Source organism: Carassius gibelio, chromosome B19, assembly GCF_023724105.1.
Source record: "Carassius gibelio isolate Cgi1373 ecotype wild population from Czech Republic chromosome B19, carGib1.2-hapl.c, whole genome shotgun sequence".
NCBI classification, from domain to species: Eukaryota; Metazoa; Chordata; class Actinopteri; order Cypriniformes; family Cyprinidae; genus Carassius; species Carassius gibelio.
This window is the reverse complement of record NC_068414.1, coordinates 7035868-7060577: the sequence shown is the minus strand read 5'-3', so window position 1 is coordinate 7060577 and position 24710 is coordinate 7035868. Positions and strand designations below refer to the sequence as shown.

General features: G+C 47.6%; 1 protein-coding gene and 8 non-coding genes across 10 annotated transcripts in view; 8 read left to right on the top strand and 1 right to left on the bottom strand.

The window, feature by feature from the left end:
• The window catches only part of LOC127979215 (uncharacterized), a 143377-nt gene that overhangs the window by 2242 nt on the left and 116425 nt on the right, over positions 1-24710 (bottom strand). The window lies entirely within an intron of this gene.
• Positions 1631-1745, top strand: LOC127980876 (U5 spliceosomal RNA). Its single transcript, XR_008159877.1, has one exon. It is a non-coding gene; the product is annotated as a U5 spliceosomal RNA (small nuclear RNA).
• Positions 5344-5458, top strand: LOC127980875 (U5 spliceosomal RNA). The gene has a single exon (XR_008159876.1). It is a non-coding gene; the product is annotated as a U5 spliceosomal RNA (small nuclear RNA).
• On the top strand, positions 8712-8826 carry LOC127980874 (U5 spliceosomal RNA). Its single transcript, XR_008159875.1, has one exon. It is a non-coding gene; the product is annotated as a U5 spliceosomal RNA (small nuclear RNA).
• Positions 12078-12192, top strand: LOC127980873 (U5 spliceosomal RNA). The gene has a single exon (XR_008159874.1). It is a non-coding gene; the product is annotated as a U5 spliceosomal RNA (small nuclear RNA).
• On the top strand, positions 15444-15558 carry LOC127980872 (U5 spliceosomal RNA). The gene has a single exon (XR_008159873.1). It is a non-coding gene; the product is annotated as a U5 spliceosomal RNA (small nuclear RNA).
• Positions 18817-18931, top strand: LOC127980871 (U5 spliceosomal RNA). Its single transcript, XR_008159872.1, has one exon. It is a non-coding gene; the product is annotated as a U5 spliceosomal RNA (small nuclear RNA).
• On the top strand, positions 20844-20958 carry LOC127980870 (U5 spliceosomal RNA). Its single transcript, XR_008159871.1, has one exon. It is a non-coding gene; the product is annotated as a U5 spliceosomal RNA (small nuclear RNA).
• Positions 24211-24325, top strand: LOC127980867 (U5 spliceosomal RNA). The gene has a single exon (XR_008159869.1). It is a non-coding gene; the product is annotated as a U5 spliceosomal RNA (small nuclear RNA).

Genomic DNA, 24710 nt, shown 5'->3' with positions numbered 1-24710 from the left:
GGTGGTATAGTGGTGAGCATAGCTGCCTTCCAAGCAGTTGGAGAGAGCAGTGCACATGTCCTTTGGCTCGGGCTGACGTCGAAGCAGAACTCCCTCTGTGACCTGTGCCTCCACCCAAAATTTTGGATGGAATAATTTCGGATGGACCCATCATTAGCTGAAGTCGCATAACACTTGCAACACTACCCGTAGCAGGGGTCATTGTTTGGACTCTTTTTTTTTTTTTTTTTTTTTTTATTGCGCTTTAAACAAAAAGTATTGTGTCAATGCAACTGAACAACATTTATTAGGAACACAGTGCGTCAATAAAGCTACTGACTTCCGCCTGCGTTGGTGGTATAGTGGTGAGCATAGCTGCCTTCCAAGCAGTTGACCCGGGTTCGATTCCCGGCCAACGCATGTCCTTTGGCTCGGGCTGACGTCGAAGCAGAACTCCTTCTGTGACCTGCGACTCCAACCAAACATTTTGGATGGATCATTCGGAAGACGAAAAGAACCAGCTCTCCCCGTCGGGGAATCGAACCCCGGTCTTCCGCGTGACAGGCGGAGATACTGTCCACTATACTAACGAGGAGCCGTGCATGCTGCCGTTTCTCCCCCAACTGACGGCACTGCACTGACATAACTAAACAATGCATGGCTTCTTCTGACGCAGACCCAGCCCTAGCACCGTAAAATTTCTGATGGACCCATCATTAGCTGAAGTCGCATAACACTTGGAACACTACCCGTAGCAGGGGTCATTGTTTGGACTCTTTTTTTTTTTTTTTTTTTTTTAAATTGCGCTTTAAACAAAAAGTATTGCGTCAATGCAACTGAACAACATTAATTAGGAACACAGTGCGTCAAAAAGCAAAATGACAGTTAAAGGCATTTCGTTATTGAACTCTTTGATGACATCATTCAGCTAAGTTCAGTTTAAATAGTATCTGTGCAATAATTTGCAATCAAGTCAACGATATCGCTGTACATGAAGTGTCCCCAGCTCCGCCTGCCAGAAGCGACAGAGGGAAGAAACCAAAACTCGATCGGTGAAAGGATGGAGAAAAAACCCGGTGAGAAACCAGGCTCAGTCGGGGAGACAGTTCTCCCCTTGTCAGACGAAACCAGTAGATCAGCTCCAGGCTGCAGGAATGTCAGACTGTGCAGAAGAATCATCTGTTTCCTGTGGTCTTGTCCAGGTGGTCTTTACAAGGGATTTGTATCTGCGGCTCATCTAGTTGTCACGGTCTCCGCTGTGTTTCTGGGCCATAGAGGTCCTTTCTAGGTGTTGATCCACCATCTTCTCTGGATACGGACTGGATCCGGGTGACTGAAGCGGATACAGACTGGATCTGGTGGCTACGGTGACCTCGGAATAAGGGATTTCTTTAAAAGACTTTTTTTTTCATATAAGATTTTATCCAACTTTTCAGATAGAGGCATGAGAAAGAGATTGCCTTGATTGGGCTTTTGGTTATTGGTGGACCGAGAGGACTTTTTTGAGTTTTACTCCTCCCTTTTGGAGTGGGGGGGGGGGGGGGGGGGTGCTGACGAAACACATGTGGGCAGGCATTGTCACCCTTGATGACCCTTGGCGAGCGTAGTAGTTTAACAGAGGCAGCGCACAGGCCCGAGGGTTTGGAGACACAGCTCGAGTTTCTCTTCATTGTCGCATAAATCTTTCGCCTTTTACTAAAGATTTCCGTGGAGGGGAACTTTTGCGAGTGACCTGTATTTTTGGGTGCTCTGCTCACAGCAGAGCTACATCGAAATGTCAAGAGCAGAATCAGTTTGACCGTCCGGCAGCATGCTGCGAGAGGGCTTGCCACTGGTCATCGTCTGAATAGGCACTCTCTGCGTTTGACCACTTCGTGTTTATTTAGCCGGATGGGAAGGCAGCGCTTTCTTGTACGTGACGGGATGCAAATTCTTGAAGGCTCTCTTTAGTGACGGGTCCAAACAAAGGTCTCATCTGCTCCTCTAGCCCTATCGGCGACTCGTGCACTTCGAGCCTTCTTAGTGACGGCGCAAGTTGCTGACTGCTGACTGCGTTGGTGGTATAGTGGTGAGCATAGCTGCCTTCCAAGCAGTTGACCCGGATTCGATTCCCGGCCAACGCATATCCTTTGGCTCGGGCTGACGTCGAAACAGAACTCCCTCTGTGACCTGTGCCTCCACCCAAAATTTTGGATGGAATAATTTCGGATGGACCCATCATTAGCTGAAGTCGCATAACACTTGCAACACTACCCGTAGCAGGGGTCATTGTTTGGACTCTTTTTTTTTTTTTTTTTTTTTTTAATTGCGCTTTAAACAAAAAGTATTGTGTCAATGCAACTGAACAACATTTATTAGGAACACAGTGCGTCAATAAAGCTACTGACTTCCGCCTGCGTTGGTGGTATAGTGGTGAGCATAGCTGCCTTCCAAGCAGTTGACCCGGGTTTGATTCCCGGCCAACGCATGTCCTTTGGCTCGGGCTGACGTCGAAGCAGAACTCCTTCTGTGACCTGCGACTCCAACCAAACATTTTGGATGGATCATTCGGAAGACGAAAAGAACCAGCTCTCCCCGTCGGGGAATCGAACCCCGGTCTTCCGCGTGACAGGCGGAGATACTGTCCACTATACTAACGAGGAGCCGTGCATGCTGCCGTTTCTCCCCCAACTGACGGCACTGCACTGACATAACTAAACAATGCATGGCTTCTTCTGACGCAGACCCAGCCCTAGCACCGTAAAATTTCTGATGGACCCATCATTAGCTGAAGTCGCATAACACTTGGAACACTACCCGTAGCAGGGGTCATTGTTTGGACTCTTTTTTTTTTTTTTTTTTTTTAAATTGCGCTTTAAACAAAAAGTATTGCGTCAATGCAACTGAACAACATTAATTAGGAACACAGTGCGTCAAAAAGCAAAATGACAGTTAAAGGCATTTCGTTATTGAACTCTTTGATGACATCATTCAGCTAAGTTCAGTTTAAATAGTATCTGTGCAATAATTTGCAATCAAGTCAACGATATCGCTGTACATGAAGTGTCCCCAGCTCCGCCTGCCAGAAGCGACAGAGGCAAGAAACCAAAACTCGATCGGTGAAAGGATGGAGAAAAAACCGGGTGAGAAACCAGGCTCAGTCGGGGAGACAGTTCTCCCCTTGTCAGACGAAACCAGTAGATCAGCTCCAGGCCTGCAGGAATGTCAGACTGTGCAGAAGAATCATCTGTTTCCTGTGGTCTTGTCCAGGTGGTCTTTACAAGGGATTTGTATCTGCGGCTCATCTAGTTGTCACGGTCTCCGCTGTGTTTCTGGGCCATAGAGGTCCTTTCTAGGTGTTGATCCACCATCTTCTCTGGATACGGACTGGATACGGGTGACTGAAGCGGATACAGACTGGATCTGGTGGCTACGGTGACCTCGGAATAAGGGATTTCTTTAAAAGACTTTTTTTTTCATATAAGATTTTATCCAACTTTTCAGATAGAGGCATGAGAAAGAGATTGCCTTGATTGGGCTTTTGGTTATTATAGGCACTCTCTGCGTTTGACCACTTCGTGTTTATTTAGCCGGATGGGAAGGCAGCGCTTTCTTGTACGTGACGGGATGCAAATTCTTGAAGGCTCTCTTTAGTGACGGGTCCAAACAAAGATCTCATCTGCTCCTCTAGCCCTATCGGCGACTCGTGCACTTCGAGCCTTCTTAGTGACGGCGCAAGTTGCTGACTGCTGACTGCGTTGGTGGTATAGTGGTGAGCATAGCTGCCTTCCAAGCAGTTGGAGAGAGCAGTGCGCATGTCCTTTGGCTCGGGCTGACGTCGAAGCAGAACTCCCTCTGTGACCTGTGCCTCCACCCAAAATTTTGGATGGAATAATTTCGGATGGACCCATCATTAGCTGAAGTCGCATAACACTTGCAACACTACCCGTAGCAGGGGTCATTGTTTGGACTCTTTTTTTTTTTTTTTTTTTTTTTAATTGCGCTTTAAACAAAAAGTATTGTGTCAATGCAACTGAACAACATTTATTAGGAACACAGTGCGTCAATAAAGCTACTGACTTCCGCCTGCATTGGTGGTATAGTGGTGAGCATAGCTGCCTTCCAAGCAGTTGACCCGGGTTCGATTCCCGGCCAACGCATGTCCTTTGGCTCGGGCTGACGTCGAAGCAGAACTCCTTCTGTGACCTGCGACTCCAACCAAACATTTTGGATGGATCATTCGGAAGACGAAAAGAACCAGCTCTCCCCGTCGGGGAATCGAACCCCGGTCTTCCGCATGACAGGCGGAGATACTGTCCACTATACTAACGAGGAGCCGTGCATGCTGCAGTTTCTCCCCCAACTGACGGCACTGCACTGACATAACTAAACAATGCATGGCTTCTTCTGACGCAGACCCAGCCCTAGCACCGTAAAATTTCTGATGGACCCATCATTAGCTGAAGTCGCATAACACTTGGAACACTACCCGTAGCAGGGGTCATTGTTTGGACTCTTTTTTTTTTTTTTTTTTTTTTTAAATTGCGCTTTAAACAAAAAGTATTGCGTCAATGCAACTGAACAACATTAATTAGGAACACAGTGCGTCAAAAAGCAAAATGACAGTTAAAGGCATTTCGTTATTGAACTCTTTGATGACATCATTCAGCTAAGTTCAGTTTAAATAGTATCTGTGCAATAATTTGCAATCAAGTCAACGATATCGCTGTACATGAAGTGTCCCCAGCTCCGCCTGCCAGAAGCGACAGAGGGAAGAAACCAAAACTCGATCGGTGAAAGGATGGAGAAAAAACCCGGTGAGAAACCAGGCTCAGTCGGGGAGACAGTTCTCCCCTTGTCAGACGAAACCAGTAGATCAGCTCCAGGCTGCAGGAATGTCAGACTGTGCAGAAGAATCATCTGTTTCCTGTGGTCTTGTCCAGGTGGTCTTTACAAGGGATTTGTATCTGCGGCTCATCTAGTTGTCACGGTCTCCGCTGTGTTTCTGGGCCATAGAGGTCCTTTCTAGGTGTTGATCCACCATCTTCTCTGGATACGGACTGGATCCGGGTGACTGAAGCGGATACAGACTGGATCTGGTGGCTACGGTGACCTCGGAATAAGGGATTTCTTTAAAAGACTTTTTTTTTCATATAAGATTTTATCCAACTTTTCAGATAGAGGCATGAGAAAGAGATTGCCTTGATTGGGCTTTTGGTTATTGGTGGACCGAGAGGACTTTTTTGAGTTTTACTCCTCCCTTTTGGAGTGGGGGGGGGGGGTGCTGACGAAACACATGTGGGCAGGCATTGTCACCCTTGATGACCCTTGGCGAGCGTAGTAGTTTAACAGAGGCAGCGCACAGGCCCGAGGGTTTGGAGACACAGCTCGAGTTTCTCTTCATTGTCGCATAAATCTTTCGCCTTTTACTAAAGATTTCCGTGGAGGGGAACTTTTGCGAGTGACCTGTATTTTTGGGTGCTCTGCTCACAGCAGAGCTACATCGAAATGTCAAGAGCAGAATCAGTTTGACTGTCCGGCAGCATGCTGCGAGAGGGCTTGCCACTGGTCATCGTCTGAATAGGCACTCTCTGCGTTTGACCACTTCGTGTTTATTTAGCCGGATGGGAAGGCAGCGCTTTCTTGTACGTGACGGGATGCAAATTCTTGAAGGCTCTCTTTAGTGACGGGTCCAAACAAAGATCTCATCTGCTCCTCTAGCCCTATCGGCGACTCGTGCACTTCGAGCCTTCTTAGTGACGGCGCAAGTTGCTGACTGCTGACTGCGTTGGTGGTATAGTGGTGAGCATAGCTGCCTTCCAAGCAGTTGACCCGGGTTCGATTCCCGGCCAACGCATGTCCTTTGGCTCGGGCTGACGTCGAAGCAGAACTCCTTCTGTGACCTGCGACTCCAACCAAACATTTTGGATGGATCATTCGGAAGACGAAAAGAACCAGCTCTCCCCGTCGGGGAATCGAACCCCGGTCTTCCGCGTGACAGGCGGAGATACTGTCCACTATACTAACGAGGAGCCGTGCATGCTGCCGTTTCTCCCCCAACTGACGGCACTGCACTGACATAACTAAACAATGCATGGCTTCTTCTGACGCAGACCCAGCCCTAGCACCGTAAAATTTCTGATGGACCCATCATTAGCTGAAGTCGCATAACACTTGGAACACTACCCGTAGCAGGGGTCATTGTTTGGACTCTTTTTTTTTTTTTTTTTTTTTAAATTGCGCTTTAAACAAAAAGTATTGCGTCAATGCAACTGAACAACATTAATTAGGAACACAGTGCGTCAAAAAGCAAAATGACAGTTAAAGGCATTTCGTTATTGAACTCTTTGATGACATCATTCAGCTAAGTTCAGTTTAAATAGTATCTGTGCAATAATTTGCAATCAAGTCAACGATATCGCTGTACATGAAGTGTCCCCAGCTCCGCCTGCCAGAAGCGACAGAGGCAAGAAACCAAAACTCGATCGGTGAAAGGATGGAGAAAAAACCGGGTGAGAAACCAGGCTCAGTCGGGGAGACAGTTCTCCCCTTGTCAGACGAAACCAGTAGATCAGCTCCAGGCTGCAGGAATGTCAGACTGTGCAGAAGAATCATCTGTTTCCTGTGGTCTTGTCCAGGTGGTCTTTACAAGGGATTTGTATCTGCGGCTCATCTAGTTGTCACGGTCTCCGCTGTGTTTCTGGGCCATAGAGGTCCTTTCTAGGTGTTGATCCACCATCTTCTCTGGATACGGACTGGATCCGGGTGACTGAAGCGGATACAGACTGGATCTGGTGGCTACGGTGACCTCGGAATAAGGGATTTCTTTAAAAGACTTTTTTTTTCATATAAGATTTTATCCAACTTTTCAGATAGAGGCATGAGAAAGAGATTGCCTTGATTGGGATTTTGGTTATTATAGGCACTCTCTGCGTTTGACCACTTCGTGTTTATTTAGCCGGATGGGAAGGCAGCGCTTTCTTGTACGTGACGGGATGCAAATTCTTGAAGGCTCTCTTTAGTGACGGGTCCAAACAAAGATCTCATCTGCTCCTCTAGCCCTATCGGCGACTCGTGCACTTCGAGCCTTCTTAGTGACGGCGCAAGTTGCTGACTGCTGACTGCGTTGGTGGTATAGTGGTGAGCATAGCTGCCTTCCAAGCAGTTGGAGAGAGCAGTGCGCATGTCCTTTGGCTCGGGCTGACGTCGAAGCAGAACTCCCTCTGTGACCTGTGCCTCCACCCAAAATTTTGGATGGAATAATTTCGGATGGACCCATCATTAGCTGAAGTCGCATAACACTTGCAACACTACCCGTAGCAGGGGTCATTGTTTGGACTCTTTTTTTTTTTTTTTTTTTTTAATTGCGCTTTAAACAAAAAGTATTGTGTCAATGCAACTGAACAACATTTATTAGGAACACAGTGCGTCAATAAAGCTACTGACTTCCGCCTGCGTTGGTGGTATAGTGGTGAGCATAGCTGCCTTCCAAGCAGTTGACCCGGGTTCGATTCCCGGCCAACGCATGTCCTTTGGCTCGGGCTGACGTCGAAGCAGAACTCCTTCTGTGACCTGCGACTCCAACCAAACATTTTGGATGGATCATTCGGAAGACGAAAAGAACCAGCTCTCCCCGTCGGGGAATCGAACCCCGGTCTTCCGCGTGACAGGCGGAGATACTGTCCACTATACTAACGAGGAGCCGTGCATGCTGCCGTTTCTCCCCCAACTGACGGCACTGCACTGACATAACTAAACAATGCATGGCTTCTTCTGACGCAGACCCAGCCCTAGCACCGTAAAATTTCTGATGGACCCATCATTAGCTGAAGTCGCATAACACTTGGAACACTACCCGTAGCAGGGGTCATTGTTTGGACTCTTTTTTTTTTTTTTTTTTTTTTAAATTGCGCTTTAAACAAAAAGTATTGCGTCAATGCAACTGAACAACATTAATTAGGAACACAGTGCGTCAAAAAGCAAAATGACAGTTAAAGGCATTTCGTTATTGAACTCTTTGATGACATCATTCAGCTAAGTTCAGTTTAAATAGTATCTGTGCAATAATTTGCAATCAAGTCAACGATATCGCTGTACATGAAGTGTCCCCAGCTCCGCCTGCCAGAAGCGACAGAGGGAAGAAACCAAAACTCGATCGGTGAAAGGATGGAGAAAAAACCCGGTGAGAAACCAGGCTCAGTCGGGGAGACAGTTCTCCCCTTGTCAGACGAAACCAGTAGATCAGCTCCAGGCTGCAGGAATGTCAGACTGTGCAGAAGAATCATCTGTTTCCTGTGGTCTTGTCCAGGTGGTCTTTACAAGGGATTTGTATCTGCGGCTCATCTAGTTGTCACGGTCTCCGCTGTGTTTCTGGGCCATAGAGGTCCTTTCTAGGTGTTGATCCACCATCTTCTCTGGATACGGACTGGATCCGGGTGACTGAAGCGGATACAGACTGGATCTGGTGGCTACGGTGACCTCGGAATAAGGGATTTCTTTAAAAGACTTTTTTTTTCATATAAGATTTTATCCAACTTTTCAGATAGAGGCATGAGAAAGAGATTGCCTTGATTGGGCTTTTGGTTATTGGTGGACCGAGAGGACTTTTTTGAGTTTTACTCCTCCCTTTTGGAGTGGGGGGGGGGGGGGGTGCTGACGAAACACATGTGGGCAGGCATTGTCACCCTTGATGACCCTTGGCGAGTGTAGTAGTTTAACAGAGGCAGTGCACAGGCCCGAGGGTTTGGAGACACAGCTCGAGTTTCTCTTCATTGTCGCATAAATCTTTCGCCTTTTACTAAAGATTTCCGTGGAGGGGAACTTTTGCGAGTGACCTGTATTTTTGGGTGCTCTGCTCACAGCAGAGCTACATCGAAATGTCAAGAGCAGAATCAGTTTGACCGTCCGGCAGCATGCTGCGAGAGGGCTTGCCACTGGTCATCGTCTGAATAGGCACTCTCTGCGTTTGACCACTTCGTGTTTATTTAGCCGGATGGGAAGGCAGCGCTTTCTTGTACGTGACGGGATGCAAATTCTTGAAGGCTCTCTTTAGTGACGGGTCCAAACAAAGATCTCATCTGCTCCTCTAGCCCTATCGGCGACTCGTGCACTTCGAGCCTTCTTAGTGACGGCGCAAGTTGCTGACTGCTGACTGCGTTGGTGGTATAGTGGTGAGCATAGCTGCCTTCCAAGCAGTTGACCCGGGTTCGATTCCCGGCCAACGCATGTCCTTTGGCTCGGGCTGACGTCGAAGCAGAACTCCTTCTGTGACCTGCGACTCCAACCAAACATTTTGGATGGATCATTCGGAAGACGAAAAGAACCAGCTCTCCCCGTCGGGGAATCGAACCCCGGTCTTCCGCGTGACAGGCGGAGATACTGTCCACTATACTAACGAGGAGCCGTGCATGCTGCCGTTTCTCCCCCAACTGACGGCACTGCACTGACATAACTAAACAATGCATGGCTTCTTCTGACGCAGACCCAGCCCTAGCACCGTAAAATTTCTGATGGACCCATCATTAGCTGAAGTCGCATAACACTTGGAACACTACCCGTAGCAGGGGTCATTGTTTGGACTCTTTTTTTTTTTTTTTTTTTTTAAATTGCGCTTTAAACAAAAAGTATTGCGTCAATGCAACTGAACAACATTAATTAGGAACACAGTGCGTCAAAAAGCAAAATGACAGTTAAAGGCATTTCGTTATTGAACTCTTTGATGACATCATTCAGCTAAGTTCAGTTTAAATAGTATCTGTGCAATAATTTGCAATCAAGTCAACGATATCGCTGTACATGAAGTGTCCCCAGCTCCGCCTGCCAGAAGCGACAGAGGCAAGAAACCAAAACTCGATCGGTGAAAGGATGGAGAAAAAAACGGGTGAGAAACCAGGCTCAGTCGGGGAGACAGTTCTCCCCTTGTCAGACGAAACCAGTAGATCAGCTCCAGGCTGCAGGAATGTCAGACTGTGCAGAAGAATCATCTGTTTCCTGTGGTCTTGTCCAGGTGGTCTTTACAAGGGATTTGTATCTGCGGCTCATCTAGTTGTCACGGTCTCCGCTGTGTTTCTGGGCCATAGAGGTCCTTTCTAGGTGTTGATCCACCATCTTCTCTGGATACGGACTGGATCCGGGTGACTGAAGCGGATACAGACTGGATCTGGTGGCTACGGTGACCTCGGAATAAGGGATTTCTTTAAAAGACTTTTTTTTTTCATATAAGATTTTATCCAACTTTTCAGATAGAGGCATGAGAAAGAGATTGCCTTGATTGGGCTTTTGGTTATTATAGGCACTCTCTGCGTTTGACCACTTCGTGTTTATTTAGCCGGATGGGAAGGCAGCGCTTTCTTGTACGTGACGGGATGCAAATTCTTGAAGGCTCTCTTTAGTGACGGGTCCAAACAAAGATCTCATCTGCTCCTCTAGCCCTATCGGCGACTCGTGCACTTCGAGCCTTCTTAGTGACGGCGCAAGTTGCTGACTGCTGACTGCGTTGGTGGTATAGTGGTGAGCATAGCTGCCTTCCAAGCAGTTGGAGAGAGCAGTGCGCATGTCCTTTGGCTCGGGCTGACGTCGAAGCAGAACTCCCTCTGTGACCTGTGCCTCCACCCAAAATTTTGGATGGAATAATTTCGGATGGACCCATCATTAGCTGAAGTCGCATAACACTTGCAACACTACCCGTAGCAGGGGTCATTGTTTGGACTCTTTTTTTTTTTTTTTTTTTTTTAATTGCGCTTTAAACAAAAAGTATTGTGTCAATGCAACTGAACAACATTTATTAGGAACACAGTGCGTCAATAAAGCTACTGACTTCCGCCTGCGTTGGTGGTATAGTGGTGAGCATAGCTGCCTTCCAAGCAGTTGACCCGGGTTCGATTCCCGGCCAACGCATGTCCTTTGGCTCGGGCTGACGTCGAAGCAGAACTCCTTCTGTGACCTGCGACTCCAACCAAACATTTTGGATGGATCATTCGGAAGACGAAAAGAACCAGCTCTCCCCGTCGGGGAATCGAACCCCGGTCTTCCGCGTGACAGGCGGAGATACTGTCCACTATACTAACGAGGAGCCGTGCATGCTGCCGTTTCTCCCCCAACTGACGGCACTGCACTGACATAACTAAACAATGCATGGCTTCTTCTGACGCAGACCCAGCCCTAGCACCGTAAAATTTCTGATGGACCCATCATTAGCTGAAGTCGCATAACACTTGGAACACTACCCGTAGCAGGGGTCATTGTTTGGACTCTTTTTTTTTTTTTTTTTTTTTAAATTGCGCTTTAAACAAAAAGTATTGCGTCAATGCAACTGAACAACATTAATTAGGAACACAGTGCGTCAAAAAGCAAAATGACAGTTAAAGGCATTTCGTTATTGAACTCTTTGATGACATCATTCAGCTAAGTTCAGTTTAAATAGTATCTGTGCAATAATTTGCAATCAAGTCAACGATATCGCTGTACATGAAGTGTCCCCAGCTCCGCCTGCCAGAAGCGACAGAGGGAAGAAACCAAAACTCGATCGGTGAAAGGATGGAGAAAAAACCCGGTGAGAAACCAGGCTCAGTCGGGGAGACAGTTCTCCCCTTGTCAGACGAAACCAGTAGATCAGCTCCAGGCTGCAGGAATGTCAGACTGTGCAGAAGAATCATCTGTTTCCTGTGGTCTTGTCCAGGTGGTCTTTACAAGGGATTTGTATCTGCGGCTCATCTAGTTGTCACGGTCTCCGCTGTGTTTCTGGGCCATAGAGGTCCTTTCTAGGTGTTGATCCACCATCTTCTCTGGATACGGACTGGATCCGGGTGACTGAAGCGGATACAGACTGGATCTGGTGGCTACGGTGACCTCGGAATAAGGGATTTCTTTAAAAGACTTTTTTTTTCATATAAGATTTTATCCAACTTTTCAGATAGAGGCATGAGAAAGAGATTGCCTTGATTGGGCTTTTGGTTATTGGTGGACCGAGAGGACTTTTTTGAGTTTTACTCCTCCCTTTTGGAGTGGGGGGGGGGGGTGCTGACGAAACACATGTGGGCAGGCATTGTCACCCTTGATGACCCTTGGCGAGTGTAGTAGTTTAACAGAGGCAGCGCACAGGCCCGAGGGTTTGGAGACACAGCTCGAGTTTCTCTTCATTGTCGCATAAATCTTTCGCCTTTTACTAAAGATTTCCGTGGAGGGGAACTTTTGCGAGTGACCTGTATTTTTGGGTGCTCTGCTCACAGCAGAGCTACATCGAAATGTCAAGAGCAGAATCAGTTTGACCGTCCGGCAGCATGCTGCGAGAGGGCTTGCCACTGGTCATCGTCTGAATAGGCACTCTCTGCGTTTGACCACTTCGTGTTTATTTAGCCGGATGGGAAGGCAGCGCTTTCTTGTACGTGACGGGATGCAAATTCTTGAAGGCTCTCTTTAGTGACGGGTCCAAACAAAGATCTCATCTGCTCCTCTAGCCCTATCGGCGACTCGTGCACTTCGAGCCTTCTTAGTGACGGCGCAAGTTGCTGACTGCTGACTGCGTTGGTGGTATAGTGGTGAGCATAGCTGCCTTCCAAGCAGTTGACCCGGGTTCGATTCCCGGCCAACGCATGTCCTTTGGCTCGGGCTGACGTCGAAGCAGAACTCCTTCTGTGACCTGCGACTCCAACCAAACATTTTGGATGGATCATTCGGAAGACGAAAAGAACCAGCTCTCCCCGTCGGGGAATCGAACCCCGGTCTTCCGCGTGACAGGGGGAGATACTGTCCACTATACTAACGAGGAGCCGTGCATGCTGCCGTTTCTCCCCCAACTGACGGCACTGCACTGACATAACTAAACAATGCATGGCTTCTTCTGACGCAGACCCAGCCCTAGCACCGTAAAATTTCTGATGGACCCATCATTAGCTGAAGTCGCATAACACTTGGAACACTACCCGTAGCAGGGGTCATTGTTTGGACTCTTTTTTTTTTTTTTTTTTTTTAAATTGCGCTTTAAACAAAAAGTATTGCGTCAATGCAACTGAACAACATTAATTAGGAACACAGTGCGTCAAAAAGCAAAATGACAGTTAAAGGCATTTCGTTATTGAACTCTTTGATGACATCATTCAGCTAAGTTCAGTTTAAATAGTATCTGTGCAATAATTTGCAATCAAGTCAACGATATCGCTGTACATGAAGTGTCCCCAGCTCCGCCTGCCAGAAGCGACAGAGGCAAGAAACCAAAACTCGATCGGTGAAAGGATGGAGAAAAAACCGGGTGAGAAACCAGGCTCAGTCGGGGAGACAGTTCTCCCCTTGTCAGACGAAACCAGTAGATCAGCTCCAGGCTGCAGGAATGTCAGACTGTGCAGAAGAATCATCTGTTTCCTGTGGTCTTGTCCAGGTGGTCTTTACAAGGGATTTGTATCTGCGGCTCATCTAGTTGTCACGGTCTCCGCTGTGTTTCTGGGCCATAGAGGTCCTTTCTAGGTGTTGATCCACCATCTTCTCTGGATACGGACTGGATCCGGGTGACTGAAGCGGATACAGACTGGATCTGGTGGCTACGGTGACCTCGGAATAAGGGATTTCTTTAAAAGACTTTTTTTTTCATATAAGATTTTATCCAACTTTTCAGATAGAGGCATGAGAAAGAGATTGCCTTGATTGGGCTTTTGGTTATTATAGGCACTCTCTGCGTTTGACCACTTCGTGTTTATTTAGCCGGATGGGAAGGCAGCGCTTTCTTGTACGTGACGGGATGCAAATTCTTGAAGGCTCTCTTTAGTGACGGGTCCAAACAAAGATCTCATCTGCTCCTCTAGCCCTATCGGCGACTCGTGCACTTCGAGCCTTCTTAGTGACGGCGCAAGTTGCTGACTGCTGACTGCGTTGGTGGTATAGTGGTGAGCATAGCTGCCTTCCAAGCAGTTGGAGAGAGCAGTGCGCATGTCCTTTGGCTCGGGCTGACGTCGAAGCAGAACTCCCTCTGTGACCTGTGCCTCCACCCAAAATTTTGGATGGAATAATTTCGGATGGACCCATCATTAGCTGAAGTCGCATAACACTTGCAACACTACCCGTAGCAGGGGTCATTGTTTGGACTCTTTTTTTTTTTTTTTTTTTTTTAATTGCGCTTTAAACAAAAAGTATTGTGTCAATGCAACTGAACAACATTTATTAGGAACACAGTGCGTCAATAAAGCTACTGACTTCCACCTGCGTTGGTGGTATAGTGGTGAGCATAGCTGCCTTCCAAGCAGTTGACCCGGGTTCGATTCCCGGCCAACGCATGTCCTTTGGCTCGGGCTGACGTCGAAGCAGAACTCCTTCTGTGACCTGCGACTCCAACCAAACATTTTGGATGGATCATTCGGAAGACGAAAAGAACCAGCTCTCCCCGTCGGGGAATCGAACCCCGGTCTTCCGCGTGACAGGCGGAGATACTGTCCACTATACTAACGAGGAGCCGTGCATGCTGCCGTTTCTCCCCCAACTGACGGCACTGCACTGACATAACTAAACAATGCATGGCTTCTTCTGACGCAGACCCAGCCCTAGCACCGTAAAATTTCTGATGGACCCATCATTAGCTGAAGTCGCATAACACTTGGAACACTACCCGTAGCAGGGGTCATTGTTTGGACTCTTTTTTTTTTTTTTTTTTTTTTTAAATTGCCCTTTAAACAAAAAGTATTGCGTCAATGCAACTGAACAACATTAATTAGGAACACAGTGCGTCAAAAAGCAAAATGACAGTTAAAGGCATTTCGTTATTGAACTCTTTGATGACATCATTCAGCTAAGTTCAGTTTAAATAGTATCTGTGCAATAATTTGCAATCAAGTCAACGATATCGCTGTACATGAAGTGTCCCCAGCTCCGCCTGCCAGAAGCGACAGAGGGAAGAAACCAAAACTCGATCGGTGAAAGGATGGAGAAAAAACCCGGTGAGAAACCAGGCTCAGTCGGGGAGACAGTTCTCCCCTTGTCAGACGAAACCAGTAGATCAGCTCCAGGCTGCAGGAATGTCAGACTGTGCAGAAGAATCATCTGTTTCCTGTGGTCTTGTCCAGGTGGTCTTTACAAGGGATTTGTATCTGCGGCTCATCTAGTTGTCACGGTCTCCGCTGTGTTTCTGGGCCATAGAGGTCCTTTCTAGGTGTTGATCCACCATCTTCTCTGGATACGGACTGGATCCGGGTGACTGAAGCGGATACAGACTGGATCTGGTGGCTACGGTGACCTCGGAATAAGGGATTTCTTTAAAAGACTTTTTTTTTCATATAAGATTTTATCCAACTTTTCAGATAGAGGCATGAGAAAGAGATTGCCTTGATTGGGCTTTTGGTTATTGGTGGACCGAGAGGACTTTTTTGAGTTTTACTCCTCCCTTTTGGAGTGGGGGGGGGGGTGCTGACGAAACACATGTGGGCAGGCATTGTCACCCTTGATGACCCTTGGCGAGTGTAGTAGTTTAACAGAGGCAGCGCACAGGCCCGAGGGTTTGGAGACACAGCTCGAGTTTCTCTTCATTGTCGCATAAATCTTTCGCCTTTTACTAAAGATTTCCGTGGAGGGGAACTTTTGCGAGTGACCTGTATTTTTGGGTGCTCTGCTCACAGCAGAGCTACATCGAAATGTCAAGAGCAGAATCAGTTTGACCGTCCGGCAGCATGCTGCGAGAGGGCTTGCCACTGGTCATCGTCTGAATAGGCACTCTCTGCGTTTGACCACTTCGTGTTTATTTAGCCGGATGGGAAGGCAGCGCTTTCTTGTACGTGACGGGATGCAAATTCTTGAAGGCTCTCTTTAGTGACGGGTCCAAACAAAGATCTCATCTGCTCCTCTAGCCCTATCGGCGACTCGTGCACTTCGAGCCTTCTTAGTGACGGCGCAAGTTGCTGACTGCTGACTGCGTTGGTGGTATAGTGGTGAGCATAGCTGCCTTCCAAGCAGTTGACCCGGGTTCGATTCCCGGCCAACGCATGTCCTTTGGCTCGGGCTGACGTCGAAGCAGAACTCCTTCTGTGACCTGCGACTCCAACCAAACATTTTGGATGGATCATTCGGAAGACGAAAAGAACCAGCTCTCCCCGTCGGGGAATCGAACCCCGGTCTTCCGCGTGACAGGCGGAGATACTGTCCACTATACTAACGAGGAGCCGTGCATGCTGCCGTTTCTCCCCCAACTGACGGCACTGCACTGACATAACTAAACAATGCATGGCTTCTTCTGACGCAGACCCAGCCCTAGCACCGTAAAATTTCTGATGGACCCATCATTAGCTGAAGTCGCATAACACTTGGAACACTACCCGTAGCAGGGGTCATTGTTTGGACTCTTTTTTTTTTTTTTTTTTTTTAAATTGCGCTTTAAACAAAAAGTATTGCGTCAATGCAACTGAACAACATTAATTAGGAACACAGTGCGTCAAAAAGCAAAATGACAGTTAAAGGCATTTCGTTATTGAACTCTTTGATGACATCATTCAGCTAAGTTCAGTTTAAATAGTATCTGTGCAATAATTTGCAATCAAGTCAACGATATCGCTGTACATGAAGTGTCCCCAGCTCCGCCTGCCAGAAGCGACAGAGGCAAGAAACCAAAACTCGATCGGTGAAAGGATGGAGAAAAAACCGGGTGAGAAACCAGGCTCAGTCGGGGAGACAGTTCTCCCCTTGTCAGACGAAACCAGTAGATCAGCTCCAGGCTGCAGGAATGTCAGACTGTGCAGAAGAATCATCTGTTTCCTGTGGTCTTGTCCAGGTGGTCTTTACAAGGGAGTTTGTATCTGCGGCTCATCTAGTTGTCACGGTCTCCGCTGTGTTTCTGGGCCATAGAGGTCCTTTCTAGGTGTTGATCCACCATCTTCTCTGGATACGGACTGGATCCGGGTGACTGAAGCGGATACAGACTGGATCTGGTGGCTACGGTGACCTCGGAATAAGGGATTTCTTTAAAAGACTTTTTTTTTCATATAAGATTTTATCCAACTTTTCAGATAGAGGCATGAGAAAGAGATTGCCTTGATTGGGCTTTTGGTTATTATAGGCACTCTCTGCGTTTGACCACTTCGTGTTTATTTAGCCGGATGGGAAGGCAGCGCTTTCTTGTACGTGACGGGATGCAAATTCTTGAAGGCTCTCTTTAGTGACGGGTCCAAACAAAGATCTCATCTGCTCCTCTAGCCCTATCGGCGACTCGTGCACTTCGAGCCTTCTTAGTGACGGCGCAAGTTGCTGACTGCTGACTGCGTTGGTGGTATAGTGGTGAGCATAGCTGCCTTCCAAGCAGTTGGAGAGAGCAGTGCGCATGTCCTTTGGCTCGGGCTGACGTCGAAGCAGAACTCCCTCTGTGACCTGTGCCTCCACCCAAAATTTTGGATGGAATAATTTCGGATGGACCCATCATTAGCTGAAGTCGCATAACACTTGCAACACTACCCGTAGCAGGGGTCATTGTTTGGACTCTTTTTTTTTTTTTTTTTTTTTTAATTGCGCTTTAAACAAAAAGTATTGTGTCAATGCAACTGAACAACATTTATTAGGAACACAGTGCGTCAATAAAGCTACTGACTTCCGCCTGCGTTGGTGGTATAGTGGTGAGCATAGCTGCCTTCCAAGCAGTTGACCCGGGTTCGATTCCCGGCCAACGCATGTCCTTTGGCTCGGGCTGACGTCGAAGCAGAACTCCTTCTGTGACCTGCGACTCCAACCAAACATTTTGGATGGATCATTCGGAAGACGAAAAGAACCAGCTCTCCCCGTCGGGGAATCGAACCCCGGTCTTCCGCGTGACAGGCGGAGATACTGTCCACTATACTAACGAGGAGCCGTGCATGCTGCCGTTTCTCCCCCAACTGACGGCACTGCACTGACATAACTAAACAATGCATGGCTTCTTCTGACGCAGACCCAGCCCTAGCACCGTAAAATTTCTGATGGACCCATCATTAGCTGAAGTCGCATAACACTTGGAACACTACCCGTAGCAGGGGTCATTGTTTGGACTCTTTTTTTTTTTTTTTTTTTTTTAAATTGCGCTTTAAACAAAAAGTATTGCGTCAATGCAACTGAACAACATTAATTAGGAACACAGTGCGTCAAAAAGCAAAATGACAGTTAAAGGCATTTCGTTATTGAACTCTTTGATGACATCATTCAGCTAAGTTCAGTTTAAATAGTATCTGTGCAATAATTTGCAATCAAGTCAACGATATCGCTGTACATGAAGTGTCCCCAGCTCCGCCTGCCAGAAGCGACAGAGGGAAGAAACCAAAACTCGATCGGTGAAAGGATGGAGAAAAAACCCGGTGAGAAACCAGGCTCAGTCGGGGAGACAGTTCTCCCCTTGTCAGACGAAACCAGTAGATCAGCTCCAGGCTGCAGGAATGTCAGACTGTGCAGAAGAATCATCTGTTTCCTGTGGTCTTGTCCAGGTGGTCTTTACAAGGGATTTGTATCTGCGGCTCATCTAGTTGTCACGGTCTCCGCTGTGTTTCTGGGCCATAGAGGTCCTTTCTAGGTGTTGATCCACCATCTTCTCTGGATACGGACTGGATCCGGGTGACTGAAGCGGATACAGACTGGATCTGGTGGCTACGGTGACCTCGGAATAAGGGATTTCTTTAAAAGACTTTTTTTTTCATATAAGATTTTATCCAACTTTTCAGATAGAGGCATGAGAAAGAGATTGCCTTGATTGGGCTTTTGGTTATTGGTGGACCGAGAGGACTTTTTTGAGTTTTACTCCTCCCTTTTGGAGTGGGGGGGGGGGGGGGGGGTGCTGACGAAACACATGTGGGCAGGCATTGTCACCCTTGATGACCCTTGGCGAGTGTAGTAGTTTAACAGAGGCAGTGCACAGGCCCGAGGGTTTGGAGACACAGCTCGAGTTTCTCTTCATTGTCGCATAAATCTTTCGCCTTTTACTAAAGATTTCCGTGGAGGGGAACTTTTGCGAGTGACCTGTATTTTTGGGTGCTCTGCTCACAGCAGAGCTACATCGAAATGTCAAGAGCAGAATCAGTTTGACCGTCCGGCAGCATGCTGCGAGAGGGCTTGCCACTGGTCATCGTCTGAATAGGCACTCTCTGCGTTTGACCACTTCGTGTTTATTTAGCCGGATGGGAAGGCAGCGCTTTCTTGTACGTGACGGGATGCAAATTCTTGAAGGCTCTCTTTAGTGACGGGTCCAAACAAAGATCTCATCTGCTCCTCTAGCCCTATCGGCGACTCGTGCACTTCGAGCCTTCTTAGTGACGGCGCAAGTTGCTGACTGCTGACTGCGTTGGTGGTATAGTGGTGAGCATAGCTGCCTTCCAAGCAGTTGGAGAGAGCAGTGCGCATGTCCTTTGGCTCGGGCTGACGTCGAAGCAGAACTCCCTCTGTGACCTGTGCCTCCACCCAAAATTTTGGATGGAATAATTTCGGATGGACCCATCATTAGCTGAAGTCGCATAACACTTGCAACACTACCCGTAGCAGGGGTCATTGTTTGGACTCTTTTTTTTTTTTTTTTTTTTTTAATTGCGCTTTAAACAAAAAGTATTGTGTCAATGCAACTGAACAACATTTATTAGGAACACAGTGCGTCAATAAAGCTACTGACTTCCGCCTGCGTTGGTGGTATAGTGGTGAGCATAGCTGCCTTCCAAGCAGTTGACCCGGGTTCGATTCCCGGCCAACGCATGTCCTTTGGCTCGGGCTGACGTCGAAGCAGAACTCCTTCTGTGACCTGCGACTCCAACCAAACATTTTGGATGGATCATTCGGAAGACGAAAAGAACCAGCTCTCCCCGTCGGGGAATCGAACCCCGGTCTTCCGCGTGACAGGCGGAGATACTGTCCACTATACTAACGAGGAGCCGTGCATGCTGCCGTTTCTCCCCCAACTGACGGCACTGCACTGACATAACTAAACAATGCATGGCTTCTTCTGACGCAGACCCAGCCCTAGCACCGTAAAATTTCTGATGGACCCATCATTAGCTGAAGTCGCATAACACTTGGAACACTACCCGTAGCAGGGGTCATTGTTTGGACTCTTTTTTTTTTTTTTTTTTTTTAAATTGCGCTTTAAACAAAAAGTATTGCGTCAATGCAACTGAACAACATTAATTAGGAACACAGTGCGTCAAAAAGCAAAATGACAGTTAAAGGCATTTCGTTATTGAACTCTTTGATGACATCATTCAGCTAAGTTCAGTTTAAATAGTATCTGTGCAATAATTTGCAATCAAGTCAACGATATCGCTGTACATGAAGTGTCCCCAGCTCCGCCTGCCAGAAGCGACAGAGGGAAGAAACCAAAACTCGATCGGTGAAAGGATGGAGAAAAAACCCGGTGAGAAACCAGGCTCAGTCGGGGAGACAGTTCTCCCCTTGTCAGACGAAACCAGTAGATCAGCTCCAGGCTGCAGGAATGTCAGACTGTGCAGAAGAATCATCTGTTTCCTGTGGTCTTGTCCAGGTGGTCTTTACAAGGGATTTGTATCTGCGGCTCATCTAGTTGTCACGGTCTCCGCTGTGTTTCTGGGCCATAGAGGTCCTTTCTAGGTGTTGATCCACCATCTTCTCTGGATACGGACTGGATCCGGGTGACTGAAGCGGATACAGACTGGATCTGGTGGCTACGGTGACCTCGGAATAAGGGATTTCTTTAAAAGACTTTTTTTTTCATATAAGATTTTATCCAACTTTTCAGATAGAGGCATGAGAAAGAGATTGCCTTGATTGGGCTTTTGGTTATTGGTGGACCGAGAGGACTTTTTTGAGTTTTACTCCTCCCTTTTGGAGTGGGGGGGGGGGGTGCTGACGAAACACATGTGGGCAGGCATTGTCACCCTTGATGACCCTTGGCGAGTGTAGTAGTTTAACAGAGGCAGCGCACAGGCCCGAGGGTTTGGAGACACAGCTCGAGTTTCTCTTCATTGTCGCATAAATCTTTCGCCTTTTACTAAAGATTTCCGTGGAGGGGAACTTTTGCGAGTGACCTGTATTTTTGGGTGCTCTGCTCACAGCAGAGCTACATCGAAATGTCAAGAGCAGAATCAGTTTGACCGTCCGGCAGCATGCTGCGAGAGGGCTTGCCACTGGTCATCGTCTGAATAGGCACTCTCTGCGTTTGACCACTTCGTGTTTATTTAGCCGGATGGGAAGGCAGCGCTTTCTTGTACGTGACGGGATGCAAATTCTTGAAGGCTCTCTTTAGTGACGGGTCCAAACAAAGATCTCATCTGCTCCTCTAGCCCTATCGGCGACTCGTGCACTTCGAGCCTTCTTAGTGACGGCGCAAGTTGCTGACTGCTGACTGCGTTGGTGGTATAGTGGTGAGCATAGCTGCCTTCCAAGCAGTTGACCCGGGTTCGATTCCCGGCCAACGCATGTCCTTTGGCTCGGGCTGACGTCGAAGCAGAACTCCTTCTGTGACCTGCGACTCCAACCAAACATTTTGGATGGATCATTCGGAAGACGAAAAGAACCAGCTCTCCCCGTCGGGGAATCGAACCCCGGTCTTCCGCGTGACAGGCGGAGATACTGTCCACTATACTAACGAGGAGCCGTGCATGCTGCCGTTTCTCCCCCAACTGACGGCACTGCACTGACATAACTAAACAATGCATGGCTTCTTCTGACGCAGACCCAGCCCTAGCACCGTAAAATTTCTGATGGACCCATCATTAGCTGAAGTCGCATAACACTTGGAACACTACCCGTAGCAGGGGTCATTGTTTGGACTCTTTTTTTTTTTTTTTTTTTTTAAATTGCGCTTTAAACAAAAAGTATTGCGTCAATGCAACTGAACAACATTAATTAGGAACACAGTGCGTCAAAAAGCAAAATGACAGTTAAAGGCATTTCGTTATTGAACTCTTTGATGACATCATTCAGCTAAGTTCAGTTTAAATAGTATCTGTGCAATAATTTGCAATCAAGTCAACGATATCGCTGTACATGAAGTGTCCCCAGCTCCGCCTGCCAGAAGCGACAGAGGCAAGAAACCAAAACTCGATCGGTGAAAGGATGGAGAAAAAACCGGGTGAGAAACCAGGCTCAGTCGGGGAGACAGTTCTCCCCTTGTCAGACGAAACCAGTAGATCAGCTCCAGGCTGCAGGAATGTCAGACTGTGCAGAAGAATCATCTGTTTCCTGTGGTCTTGTCCAGGTGGTCTTTACAAGGGATTTGTATCTGCGGCTCATCTAGTTGTCACGGTCTCCGCTGTGTTTCTGGGCCATAGAGGTCCTTTCTAGGTGTTGATCCACCATCTTCTCTGGATACGGACTGGATCCGGGTGACTGAAGCGGATACAGACTGGATCTGGTGGCTACGGTGACCTCGGAATAAGGGATTTCTTTAAAAGACTTTTTTTTTCATATAAGATTTTATCCAACTTTTCAGATAGAGGCATGAGAAAGAGATTGCCTTGATTGGGCTTTTGGTTATTATAGGCACTCTCTGCGTTTGACCACTTCGTGTTTATTTAGCCGGATGGGAAGGCAGCGCTTTCTTGTACGTGACGGGATGCAAATTCTTGAAGGCTCTCTTTAGTGACGGGTCCAAACAAAGATCTCATCTGCTCCTCTAGCCCTATCGGCGACTCGTGCACTTCGAGCCTTCTTAGTGACGGCGCAAGTTGCTGACTGCTGACTGCGTTGGTGGTATAGTGGTGAGCATAGCTGCCTTCCAAGCAGTTGGAGAGAGCAGTGCGCATGTCCTTTGGCTCGGGCTGACGTCGAAGCAGAACTCCCTCTGTGACCTGTGCCTCCACCCAAAATTTTGGATGGAATAATTTCGGATGGACCCATCATTAGCTGAAGTCGCATAACACTTGCAACACTACCCGTAGCAGGGGTCATTGTTTGGACTCTTTTTTTTTTTTTTTTTTTTTTTAATTGCGCTTTAAACAAAAAGTATTGTGTCAATGCAACTGAACAACATTTATTAGGAACACAGTGCGTCAATAAAGCTACTGACTTCCGCCTGCGTTGGTGGTATAGTGGTGAGCATAGCTGCCTTCCAAGCAGTTGACCCGGGTTCGATTCCCGGCCAACGCATGTCCTTTGGCTCGGGCTGACGTCGAAGCAGAACTCCTTCTGTGACCTGCGACTCCAACCAAACATTTTGGATGGATCATTCGGAAGACGAAAAGAACCAGCTCTCCCCGTCGGGGAATCGAACCCCGGTCTTCCGCGTGACAGGCGGAGATACTGTCCACTATACTAACGAGGAGCCGTGCATGCTGCCGTTTCTCCCCCAACTGACGGCACTGCACTGACATAACTAAACAATGCATGGCTTCTTCTGACGCAGACCCAGCCCTAGCACCGTAAAATTTCTGATGGACCCATCATTAGCTGAAGTCGCATAACACTTGGAACACTACCCGTAGCAGGGGTCATTGTTTGGACTCTTTTTTTTTTTTTTTTTTTTTTAAATTGCGCTTTAAACAAAAAGTATTGCGTCAATGCAACTGAACAACATTAATTAGGAACACAGTGCGTCAAAAAGCAAAATGACAGTTAAAGGCATTTCGTTACTGAACTCTTTGATGACATCATTCAGCTAAGTTCAGTTTAAATAGTATCTGTGCAATAATTTGCAATCAAGTCAACGATATCGCTGTACATGAAGTGTCCCCAGCTCCGCCTGCCAGAAGCGACAGAGGGAAGAAACCAAAACTCGATCGGTGAAAGGATGGAGAAAAAACCCGGTGAGAAACCAGGCTCAGTCGGGGAGACAGTTCTCCCCTTGTCAGACGAAACCAGTAGATCAGCTCCAGGCTGCAGGAATGTCAGACTGTGCAGAAGAATCATCTGTTTCCTGTGGTCTTGTCCAGGTGGTCTTTACAAGGGATTTGTATCTGCGGCTCATCTAGTTGTCACGGTCTCCGCTGTGTTTCTGGGCCATAGAGGTCCTTTCTAGGTGTTGATCCACCATCTTCTCTGGATACGGACTGGATCCGGGTGACTGAAGCGGATACAGACTGGATCTGGTGGCTACGGTGACCTCGGAATAAGGGATTTCTTTAAAAGACTTTTTTTTTCATATAAGATTTTATCCAACTTTTCAGATAGAGGCATGAGAAAGAGATTGCCTTGATTGGGCTTTTGGTTATTGGTGGACCGAGAGGACTTTTTTGAGTTTTACTCCTCCCTTTTGGAGTGGGGGGGGGGGGTGCTGACGAAACACATGTGGGCAGGCATTGTCACCCTTGATGACCCTTGGCGAGTGTAGTAGTTTAACAGAGGCAGCGCACAGGCCCGAGGGTTTGGAGACACAGCTCGAGTTTCTCTTCATTGTCGCATAAATCTTTCGCCTTTTACTAAAGATTTCCGTGGAGGGGAACTTTTGCGAGTGACCTGTATTTTTGGGTGCTCTGCTCACAGCAGAGCTACATCGAAATGTCAAGAGCAGAATCAGTTTGACCGTCCGGCAGCATGCTGCGAGAGGGCTTGCCACTGGTCATCGTCTGAATAGGCACTCTCTGCGTTTGACCACTTCGTGTTTATTTAGCCGGATGGGAAGGCAGCGCTTTCTTGTACGTGACGGGATGCAAATTCTTGAAGGCTCTCTTTAGTGACGGGTCCAAACAAAGATCTCATCTGCTCCTCTAGCCCTATCGGCGACTCGTGCACTTCGAGCCTTCTTAGTGACGGCGCAAGTTGCTGACTGCTGACTGCGTTGGTGGTATAGTGGTGAGCATAGCTGCCTTCCAAGCAGTTGACCCGGGTTCGATTCCCGGCCAACGCATGTCCTTTGGCTCGGGCTGACGTCGAAG